This window comes from Rhinopithecus bieti, unplaced genomic scaffold (assembly GCF_001698545.2).
Source record: "Rhinopithecus bieti isolate Rb0 unplaced genomic scaffold, ASM169854v2 scaffold_13351, whole genome shotgun sequence".
NCBI classification, from domain to species: domain Eukaryota; kingdom Metazoa; phylum Chordata; class Mammalia; order Primates; family Cercopithecidae; genus Rhinopithecus; species Rhinopithecus bieti.
In genome coordinates, this window is record NW_016807514.1 from 862,508 (window position 1) to 874,634 (window position 12,127).

Sequence of the window (12,127 nt, forward strand, 5' to 3'; positions counted from 1 at the left end):
ACATGATTATGATATGCATTTAAAGAAAAAAACACAACATTAAACTACAGGAGGTTAACTCTCTCGAGAAGATGATATATAAATATGTCTATAGAGACGGCTGTGGTATAGATATACGGAGAACATGAAAACAGAGAGGCTTTTGTTTTCCTTTTGAAAAATAACAAGTGCTCCTTGTAAAAGTATAAATAAACAGTTAACAGTTTATTGTATCAGAAAATAATTTAGGAAAATGAAAATAAAACCAGTTTTGGTATACATGAGTAAGGGGGTGGGGGATTAAGTTCTAAAACATTCAATGTAAAACCTGTGAAAAAATAGGCCGTGTGGCCGTTGCTGTTTAATTTCTTGTCCTGTGGTTCAGCTTCAGGTTTGTGAATTTCTAGTTCCATGGGTGAGCTGAGGAGGAGGGGACAATGGGCTCCATCTTTAAATAAATGCAGTGAGACCTGGTGAATTCAAGAGTTATTCAAACACACTAGGAGCATCAACATGGACCTGGGTCTTTCTATTTCTCAGATCTGTGACTCTTAGATAGATGCCCCATAGGAAAAATCCAGTCAATAATTTGGATGTATCTCTGAGTATCCTGTTTATTCCATACCAATGTCCAGATGTGCCCAATGGCCAATGCTTGATGTTGTCAAAGTCAAACATCCAAATGGTTGACCGCCTTTTCCACTTAATCGTAGACACTCTAATGATCAATGGGAAGTTTAGTGCATGACAAGTTCAGCTGGCAAAGATGAAAGCTAATCAGACTTCGTAAAACATACCTTGGAGCCAGACTTGTCCCTGGGGCTAACCATGGCGAGATCTCTGAGACTCGTCCCCACTCATTCAGCCTTTAGTGAACAGTTTCTACAGAATTAAACAATTGCAAGTTTTCAAACATTTCCCTTCTGTTTTGTTATTGATATTTTCTAAATGGTTTGCAGTAAACATGTGTTCCTGTTGAAAAAATAATGTAAAAGACTTTAAAAATGTTATCAATGCATGGCCTCAAGCTTCCTTCAATGTCCAGTTCAATATTTTCTGGGTCTAACTCACATTCCCGGGGCTCCTGCTCTGCAAATGTGTGGAGCAACCTGATCCTGATCCTGGCTTTTAGTCCCACTCACCTCTCATCAGTCCAGGTACCAGTGGTATATAAGTTAGTAAGGGTCACTGATAAGGTCATTTAAGTTCATGTGAGGCTTTGCTGTCATTCTCCTTTCCATTTAAATCATTTCAGCTGGAGGGTGACCCCACTCTGGGCTCCAGCACCTGCCATCCTATTTCTCCAGGAAAGAAAGAGAAGAAATGATCCAAATGGGGCTGCCAGAAGAGGAAATTAAACAAAACAAAACAAAACAAAACAAAAACACCTCTAAGAAGACTGGTATTTGGTGCTGCAAACTGGGCACATGTTTCTGCCAAATCTCAATGCCAAATCTCAAATCAACACACTGTTTGAAGGAGCAGGAACTGATGTGGACTTTGTTCTTTCGTCTTCACACCAAGCAACATGACATGTGACAGATCCTGAGACGTATGCTGAACCTCTGTGTGTCACCTCAGGCTGGGAATTCATCTTTAAGGATCACGGTTATCATCAGTTGACTGATAACTAACTTTGCCAGGGCCTTTCATCCTCTGGCTTCAGAGGAAGTAACGCAAACACAAGCGAAAACAAACCGGAAATAGAACAAAACACATCTGCGGATAGATTGTGGCAGTTAAATTCAAGGAGGGTGTGACCAAACACCCCCTCTGGCATACCAGCGGGCTTTTCAAAACCAGCTGCCCCGCGTGTCTTCCAGTCCCTCAACTGGGAGAATTGTGCTTGTATGTGGAAGTGACGCCGTATCTAAGAGCACCTTAGAGAATCCTGCACCCCACAGTTTCTAGGGTCCTGTTCATGTTGACTTGCTGCACACTCGAGAAAGAAACTCCCATGTTGTTTTGTAGGCCTTGGGTGGTGGGCAGTCACATAACTTGATATTAGAAATCCACATGTATGTGAGAGAAATAATAGAGAATGGCGTTTCCACCCCAGAACAGACTGTGGGGGCACCAGGAGAGGATTCCCCTGGGAGCAGCAGTTGCTGCCCTATAGAAAACCTTGTCAAGAGCCATGCCATTGGCTTGCTGCTACGCCCACATGTGGTTCTTGGCAGCCTGAGACTTCAGCAAAGCCCTTTCTCCCTCCTGCCCCAGGTGAGTCCTCCAAAGGTTGGAAATTAGGGTTGGGGTGTCACAGTGGGTTTTGAATTTTCCCTTTTGGCTTGGGATGACAGAAGAGTGAACAAGAATGAGATGATTTCTGTTAGGAAATGAGACACTGGCCCAGGAATTGGTACAATGGCATTCACCCCTGCAGTTCCCTGTACAATGATTTCAAACAATGATGCTGGGGCTCCTCAAAGTGTCCCCTATGCTGTATGAGCAGAGGCTGTAAGTCTTCACGGTACATAATGGTGCCAAAAACAAAACAAAACAAAACAAAAAACAGAGCTTAGGACTGCATAGTGTTCTTGCTCCTTCCATGGCCAAAGCTCTCCCCAATTTTCTGGGGGCAAGAACTTGCCCAACCCAGTAAGACTAGAGGGAACTGCCAGTTTGCCAACCCAGAAGCTCTCAACATCAACACTAAGAAATTTTGTTGCAGAAATGGCGAAATCTGACAAAAGCTAACCAGTGTGAGCTGCTTATGCCCATGCAAGACCGATGTCTCTACGGAGTTGTTATTTAATGTTGCAAATATTTGGATGTTGAATTACAATATGAAAACCCGGGTCTCCAGGGGATTCTGTTTTAAGAGGGAGCCACCAGAGACAAAACTAATTAACTTGTATAAAGGAGAATTTCCTACAGTCCAATGCTCCCTGCATCCTTTCCCACCACATGTTACTTAACAGATGTTTTACTATGGAATCCAAGATATCGACAAGAGTTAATCCAGTCCCATGTGCATGTCTTAAGAACTCTCTTGGCTTAGCACATTAACCCATTTAATTGACTGTTATCTACGGCATACGTAGGTTCTGATTCCAGCCTAATGAGAAGACAAGTAGGTCATTTATACGGCCATTTATAGAGTCACTGTTCCCTTCTCCCGCTACTCACTAGTGTTTAATCTCTATAAACCTGTGTGTCCCAGACGGGCAAGCTTGGTCCAATTTATATTATGTCTCTTATACATGACTTAGATTTACGGCTCATTCAAAAATGCTCTCTTGATTCTATGCACAGTAACTCCTAGAGCATTTAGCAGGGAATTCTTCAAGAGGAAAAGGCAATGGAGCTACGATTCTATGCACAGTAACTCCTAGAGCATTTAGCAGGGAATTCTTCAAGAGGAAAAGGCAATGGAGCTACAGGGAGGATTCATTTTATGCTTTTAGCTCCAAAACAGGCCCATCACCATCGAGCTGACCATTCTCTTCAGTCACCTTTACAATGGGGCACAGGTTGTGCGTTTCCAGGTGTGGAGTGTGGACTTGGGGCTGATGTGTTTGGGAATCGATGGTAAGAAACTTCCTCCCCACGCCCTACTGCCTTAGGGACCCCAAGACTAACATCGCTTGCGTCACTGGATATTCTGGGGACCATTGTGCACACCGCTGTCTTAGTCAGCTGTGGCCTATGTATTTAACTCCCTGTAACCAAAGTGAAATGAGACGGAAGATGGGATGTTCAAGTGCTTCTGCCCCAGGCTGGCTGTTCCAAGAGGAGCTGCTTTGTGTTTCAGGCAGAGAGCAGGGCGGGGCCACTCCTCTGACAAAGGGCAACTGTTCCCATGTTCCCATGGACCCTTCAGCATAAAGGGAGGTTGTGCAAAGAGTTAAGTTCCCCAGCTAGGGATGGCTTGGTCACATGGAGGCCCGTATAAACTCTGGGGAGTGCCTACTTTGTGCTCACTAGCTGAGACCTTTCTAGAATGATTTGAGATCAGAAGAAGCTCATTCTTTCTGTTCCACCGAGGGCTGGGGTGGTTTAAAAGACAGCGGATCTCAGCCTAGACCTGTTTTTAGTCACTCCTTACATCCAAATACAAGCTGTAAACTCAGACACACAAAACCACACAGAGCCATGCTTCACGCTCTTTGGAAGGAAGGGATGGTCGCATGTTTCAAAACCCCAAACAATCATTTAAGACCTCCCTGGGCCTCCCAGATAAGGTTGAGTGTAACTAACACAGAGATCTGGGCTCAGAGTGAGCGAAGAGGGAGTTTATCTTCCTAGCAGGCGGCGGGCGCATCAATGTACAATAAGTGGGGAAGAATAATCAAAGATCCTCAGATGATGAGTTTGGCTCATTTATGTGGGCTGTGCTATTTACACTGGAAAACAAACAAACAATCAAAAAACAGTATGGCAGAGCAAATTGACAAACTGCACCAAAGTAACCACTCAAAAATTACATGAATCACGGCATGTTTTGGAATAGCTGCTTACTTAAAAGCAGATGCTGTTAAGAAGGATGCCACTAAGTACGCTCAGTGCTGGGGGAGCTTCTGGAGAGGCAGCTGCCTTCTGGCACCAAGAGGAATGGCACCCCCATGGTGCCCGTGCCCTCTGGGCCAAGTCGCTGATGTTGAACCCCCTTTTCCTCCTTGAGACCTGGTTGGCCTGGCAACCTGACAGGTGGGACCAACATGGGGAGGGGCTGGGGCAGAGCCAGTGCCCAGGGATGGGGCAAGCTCATCACCAGGGCAGCAGCCCTCATCCTGCCCCTGCCCCTCTGCTTCCACTCTTGCTGGAATGGCTGAGGAATTTGGTGAAGAACCAGGCATCGTAACAACTGCGATGTCTTATCTTCAGCTCTGCACTGCGTTTTTATCCAAGAGCTAAGACCAAGGCCTTCTTGCTCCATCCAACACCAGACCAACCCTCAAGCAGCAAGTGATAATTTCCCAGTAGGCGATGGGTGGCAGGAGGAGATGCAGACAACCCTTTCCTCTCTTTCTTCCCCCTCAATCCCCGCCACTCTCTCCCCCTTCCCCTCTCTCCTTCTCTGCACCCTGGCTCCATCACTCTGCCCTGTTCTCTTCTTGCCGCTTCTCTCTCTGGAAATTATTTTGGTTTTCTTTCACATTAACCATCCACCTCCTCCCACTGTAGAATATAAGACCCACAAGGGCATAACTGTGCCCATCTTGCCTCCGACTGTATGGCCAGTGTGGTAGAAGTGGAACAAGTATTTGTTGAAGAAGAGGATGAATGACTGATCAGCTCATTACAGTGATCCAGAATGGGTTGTTTCTCTCCAATGGCATATGTGAGTAGTGTCTTAAAGAACTCACGTGCTGAAACAAGAATGGTTCAAGAAATCAGGCATCTTGGTATCTTTTCCCACTGTGACTTGGGAAATGGCTTTGTGGAAGGGGGCAGGGGTAGGGGAGAAGACAGTCGAGTGGAGCATCAAGTCCCACGTACGCCCTGATGAAAGAGATCACCTTGATGAAAGAGGGTGATGGTGTCAACAGGTGGTCAAAAGAAGGTGTGTCCTGGTGCCATCTTGAAATAAGTACGGGAAGACCAAGCCTGACCATGGAAAGGCTGAGTGAGAGTCCCACTGAGTGAGAGTCCCAGCCTCACTCCTGGTTCCTGGTCTTATCTTTCAAGATACAGGGTCAGTCCAGCTTCCTGAGCTACAGACAATCCTAGACCACCTGGGCAAAGAAGCAAAAGGATAAAATACCTCTCCATGGGCAACAGGGTCAAAACAGAGACCATCCAAGGTGACAGGGTCGATCCTTTGGTGTGTTCACCTTTTAACACGGTCTACACATTAGGCATCGCACACAAAATGTAGATGACCCACCCCTGTAAGCATGGCTTTTCCGGATGCTAAAATATGGCTGTGAAAGAGTCATGTATTTTCGAAAGAAAGGATTGATTTAAGATGGTAAGATCACATTAGTAGTAATGGGTTTCCTGGTGTCCCGATTCAAAGACTGGGTGGGGTTTGCTGATGAGTCCAGGTTTCTAATTTCAAAATGTTCCAGGAAGGACTGGAGTGAATTTCTGGGAGCTGAGTGTAATAAGAGAAGTCCACTCAAATTCAAGATTGGGAAGGACTAGAAGTACTTTGGAGATGACAAGTTCCCCTAAGGGGCCTCTCCCTTCTGTGTGCAAGGAGGGCAGTAAATAGGAACAACAGCAGCCACCTCCACACTCCCCAGGGTGTCACTACGCTGCCACGCTGCGTGAGAAGGCTTGGCTTTGTCTCGGTCATGGCTGAAATCTGAGCCCAATGGAAACCGGTGAGGAAGCTCCCCAACCCTGCCTGGAGAACCCCGCCTTTCTCACGCCAAACTCGGAAACCAGAGCAATGACATGCATATTCCAATCAGAAAAAAAGTGACACCAAGCATGGGAAGATCAGCAGCGACTTCGTCTGGAAATGGACTGGCCTGTACGACAAAGAAGGCATTCCCAGCTGTTTCTAAAGCTTTAAAGGCAAATGCAGGCGCCAGGAGGCTGCCAGGGGGTTTGCGATTGCAGGATCTCTGAGGAATAAGATGGAAGTGGACAAAAACTGGGGAACCCTAACGAACCACGTCACCCTTCCTTGGAGTTCTTTTCTTGAGGAATGAAAGCTCAAGCAAAGGTAAAGACCAGGCCTTGGGTGGGGGAAGGGAGGTGTCTACTATTAGACTCTGAATTCCAGGGGTCAAGCAGAGGAAAGAGGACAACAACTAGCTTGAAACATTACCCCAAGGTGCAGAAGAACTGATCAGGCCAACTCAGTAGCCACCGACACACAAAGTGCATGGGCATTACATATACATAAGGCCCGAAGCAGGGCAATTCGTGCCCTGGTGCACTGTGGGTGGGGCTGCGTTTCCAAGGCCCAGGCACTTTCACTCACTATTTCCTCTTACCTAGACGATGATCCCAGTTGAGGGGTCTGGGAGAGCAGGTAACCAGTTAAAAAAGTAAAATAATACGTCTTTACATACACAGCCTCAATCATCCAGAAATAGCAGCCTTCACCTGTGTGGATTTACCTTGACGGATGTCATGTCAATACAGAACCAGACTTTCAGGTGTGGAATGGGCATGCATTTGCTTGTCTGGTGGTTGTGCCAGCGTGGGTCTCACAGCCCTACCGTGAACCTGTGGCTCTGATAGGGGACAAGAGGGTTGTTGCTTTATGCTTCCTTCCAAGGCTCTATGTCTCATGGACCCAGGAAACAGTTCAGGGCATCCAGGGTGCCACCCATGGTCGGAGAAGGGGGCTGAGCAGCTGGGAGATGACAGAGCAGATACCAGGAGTCCCTCGGGAATCCTGGGTTCTCATGGTCAGTGAACCAACGGGGCCCCCCTGCTGTCACCTCCTCCTCGGTTGGGCTCACTCTGGAGCTCAGAACATCAGAGACCAAAGCAGAAACCCCACTGCCTGCTGGACACTGCCAGCCCTCACCATGCACTCGCACCACGCTGTGCTCACCTGGAGTCAGGAGGCCCACCTCAGCGGAAGGGAGTGATTGAAGGAGAATGGGATGGACGAGGCCGGATGGCGTGCAGAGAGCACTGCAGGCTGGAGCGCCGTGCAGGTGAGTGCCAGGAACCTGGAGATGGCCAAATGCCAGTGGCGGATGTTTGCATTGTCTCGGGATGTGCCAAAGCTTGGGGGGGAAAATGACAGAACAAAAACTAAAGAACAACTTTTCCTAATTTGTGAGCAATACCATGGATACAGATCTCAACACTGCTGTGTCACAAAAACAGCCCTTTCCCCTCCAGAGGCATTGCTCTAGGTTCACGTGTTTCAGGAGATACAAAAGTGAACTTTTGGAGCATATCTCAAGGTGTTTCAGAGGGAGACTGAACCCGAGGGAAGAATCAGGTCATCAGCCTGGCCAGTAAGGGCAGTAAGGTCAGCTGTCTGTCTGCTCTTTAACCTTTTCGCCTGGCTTGCGACACTTCACTGAATTGCCTCATGCACTCTACTGCTGAAATTAAAGTTCCACCTGGGCCGTGTGTGAGAAATAGAGTCTTTGGAGACAGGGACCCACACCACATTAGGCATCTCTCATAGACAGGAAACATCCTCTAAGGAGGCACAGCGTGGGCCACGAGATGCATCCCTAGATCCCGACAGCACTCCCTGTTGACAGCAAGTCTGGGCCACCAGTGAGCCCGTCTCAGGTGAGGCTTGTGAGGAAGGCCCAGCGGCATGGCAGTATTTTTAATAAAGTGTGTGTGGTTGGGATTCTCTGTACTGAGGCTCGGGTCTGGGGCCCCTGTTTCCACTGGGTAGTTCTACAGTAGGATTCTCAATGACAAAACAGAAACATCCATCGGCCAGTGGAAGCTGACAGGAGAACGGCATCTCTGCCGAGGCTTCCCCCAAGATTCCAAGACACCCTTGGGGCCCTAGAAAAAGCAGGCAACACCTGCCCACCTGCGCAAGGGAAGGCAATGCAGCACAGGCCGGGCCAGGGTGCCGCCCGAGTGGGGCAGCCTGCGTGGTTTGCACACAGAATGATGATTTTTCGTTTCCAAACCAACTGGGGCCCTTCACGTATGTCTAAGTTCTGCCCTGACATTACACACACACATCGTAAGGATATATTCCTTTAATATTTGGAACTGGAACACTTCTTAATCCAGTCTATGCTTGTATGACACACACGTCCAAGAATCCACCACCCACCCAACCCAGGGCTCAAGCCCGTTTGTAAGCAACCAGCTACATAAATGTGAGCGTGGCTGTTAGGCAGCATCTTCCAACATTTAAATGAAAAAAAAAAAATCATATGTATGCATATGTGTGTATATATATATACAAAAACATATATATATATACACATATATGTGTGTGTGTATATATATACACACACATATATAAAACCACAGCTTTCTTAGTTCTGGCCCAAGATAGTAAGTCACACATTTGATGCCACTCACCAAACGTCATTTAAGGGCCTCCTTGTCTGGGTCGAGGCTGTCCCCTGGGGTAAACGGTGATGGAATACCAGGTCACCAGAAGGAACATGCTCACCTGTGGAACTGCATTTCCAATAGATGCGTCTATATGCATGTAGGTGTATTGTGTGTATGCGCACGTGTGTAATATGTGTGTGACGTGAGTTGCCAAAGTAGAAAACACTGGTTTATTCTGTTCATACTAAGCATGTTAAATAAATCAGATTTTGTAACCTATAACACAATTCTTTTTTTAAAAAGGAACAGTTAAGATCTTCAAAAATTGCTACAGTACAAAAAAAGTGTGTGTGTGTGTGTTTGTATTTATATATTTATATATGTATATTAACCAGAAATAGCGACTCTATCGGAAGAGATTCCCACCCCTGTTTTCTGTAAGATTTCTCCGTGTGATTCGCTGGGCCCCGGCTCTGCGGCTGAGGCTTTCGGGTCAGTACATGGCACATAATGGTATTATTGGCACAGGTTCAGAATCATAGGACGAATCCTAGGTTTCGGACGCTTCCTCCCGTCCCTTTCGTTGGGTATCCTCATCTCTCTGCCTCCGGTTTCTTTCTTTCATTTCTTCTTTCTGTTCTCCAAAGAAAACTCTGGGAGAAGGCAGAGTCGCCCATAGGCATGAGTATTTTTACAAAAATAGATTTGGCCTAGAGCGTCCTGCTCTGAGTTTCCCACCGGCAAACAGAAGTGGTAGGTGCGGGGACCCTCCCCCTTAGATAGCTTAGTTTTAGGTTTTGTCTTTTTTGTTTTGTTTTGTTTGTTTTGTTTTTACAGGTTCACCAACGGAATCCTGTGTGGAAAGAAAACAAGAAGAGATTAAATGGCAGCAGGCCGAGGGCGCAACAAGTCCGTGGGGCTCTCGGGCGACCAGGACCCCATACACAGGACCCCTGCGTGCCGAGCCCGATCGCTCCCTTTATCGGTTCACTGACATGGAGGGGTCCTTGGAACGTGGACAAGACCTCACTAACTGGTCAGCAGGAACTGGAAGAAACACTGGGAATCCCAGGGGTATAAAGTGGGGGCCTGAATCTTGTGTGAATTCTGGTCATCTACAGAGCTTGAGCTTGCTACCAGGGGCTAGGACCACCCCGTCCACTAAATCATGGTGGGGGCGCCGGGGCATCTGGTCCCAGGCGTGCACATCAGAGGGCCTGAGTGTGGCAGCCCTGAGCTCACTCTCTGTCCAGCCTCCTCCTGTGGTGGGTGACATGGAGCCTGTTCCACTCCTTTGCTGCAGGAGGAAAGGGAGTCTGTTTCTGTCCACTGCTCAGCTGCAGGCTCCCCGAGGCCAGGACTCAGGAGAGATAAATGGACTGCATCAGGAAATCCTCCCATATCTCCCCAGAGGTGATCTTGCTGAAGACAGAGAAGGCGAGTCCCACCTGGGCACAGGTCGGGTGGGCTGACTGCGATTGCCACCTTCAGCAGGCAGGCTGAGAAGGGCAGCTCCCACCCAGCCAGCCCGCCCTCAGAAAATGGAAAATGCAGTCTCCCTGGCTGAGTGAGAACCCCCAGTAGGTCAGCATCCCTCAGAGAGTCACCCCGGGCACGGCCATGTGAGCTGGAACACATCACGGTCCCCCCCGGGGATCTTCTGCCCAAAGCTGCATCTCCGTCACAGGGATGGGGTGCTGTCTGGGTCCCTCTGCTGTCACTCAGAGCTCCTCTCAACTACAGGCAATTAGGACCCTCAATAATAAAAAGAAAAGGCTACCGTATCCTCATCTGTGCAGATGACATGTATCAGAAAGTGGTAGGATGGGGCGGGTGTACCCGCTGATCCCAAAATGAAGTCGGAAAAGCACTCAGTGGGAGCTCTAGAAGTTTTCCAGCAGCTGCAGGCACAGCATGCAGCCAGACCAGCTCCGTCATCACCATGGTTGGAGCTCTGCAGAAACACAGATTCCCAGGCCCACCTCTGGAGACCTGGAATCAGGTTCTCAGGGTGGTGCCTGTGAACATGAGTTTTCAGAGTTCCCCAGGTGAGTTCAGTGACTGCCCGTCCTGGGTCCATTCCCTGGTCCTTCCCAAAGACAAGAGTGTGGCTTTCTCTCCCCTGAATCAACTGAGCCCACCGCAGTGATTCTGGTTGGGACTGGGGAGGAAGAGCCCCAGGTGGGACAGGCCTGCCTTCTGCAGGACACATCCTGCAGTGGACAGCGAGGTTGGCAGGCCCCAGGACAGCTCCTCCTGCTCACCACTGTGTCCCTGATCATCAGCACTGCGTCCCTGATCATCTCTAGGAGCCTCAGTGTGCCAGAGTCTACTCATTTGAAGGTGAAGGTGAGAGGCTGGGTCTTTCCCTGGTCCCCTCTGGGTCTGGACAAGAGGCTGGACCCTGGGCGTCACCTTCCTGCTTGCTGCCTCCAAATGACACCCGTGTGGACAACTCCATGAGGCTATAGTAGAGTGTCTACTCAGCTACTGTGGGAGGACCAGCTGCTGTGGGCACAGGGGTCACTGCATGTAAACAAAGGAGACGTCCTGGCCAACATGGTGAAGCTCCATCTCTAGTGAAAATACAAAAATTAGACAGGCATGGGGGCGTGCACCTTTATCCCAGCTACCTGGGAGGCTGAGGCATGAGAATCACTTGAACCTGGGAGGCAGAGGTTACACTGAGCTGAGATGGCGCTGCTCCACTCCAGCCTGGGCAACAGAGTGAGGCTGTGTCTCACACACACACACACACACACACACACACACACACACGCACGGTGAGGGACGTGCCTTTGGATCAGTGCCGGATCACTCTTGGTAGCCTTACTCCAGCTGTGCCCCACCCCCGCCCACCTCTTCCACATTCCCTGGATCTGGGGAAGAGGGGCTTGAAAAATGAAGTAATTATTACAACACAGAGAGAAATATCCCTCTTATATCTTGGTAATTTTTTTGAAAGTTAAAAAATGTGGAGACAAATGCTGTATGATTCTACTTATAGAAAGTACCAGAGCCACCAAATCCACAGAGACAAAGAGTAGAACAGGGGGCCAGGGGATGGGGGGAGATGGGGAGTGAGTATTGAGTGGGTGCAGAGTTTTAATACAGGGTGATGGAAAGAGGTGAAGAGCTGGCTTGTGAAGATGCCTGCACAGCATGGTAAAGGCACTCATGCCATTGAACTAGACACGCATTAAGGGTTAAAATGAGATATATATATATATATATTTTTTTTTTTTTT

At 48.3% G+C, this 12,127-nt stretch overlaps 1 protein-coding gene across 1 annotated transcript in view; it reads right to left on the bottom strand.

Moving 5' to 3' along the window:
• Window positions 1–8,558: 8,558 nt before the first annotated feature.
• AJAP1 (adherens junctions associated protein 1) overlaps window positions 8,559–12,127 on the bottom strand; it is a 130,729-nt gene continuing 127,160 nt past the window's right edge. Inside the window, exon 6 of the mRNA XM_017882524.1 lies at window positions 8,559–9,733. The gene's annotated coding sequence lies outside the window, so the exon portion shown is untranslated. The remainder of the gene's footprint in view (window positions 9,734–12,127) is intronic.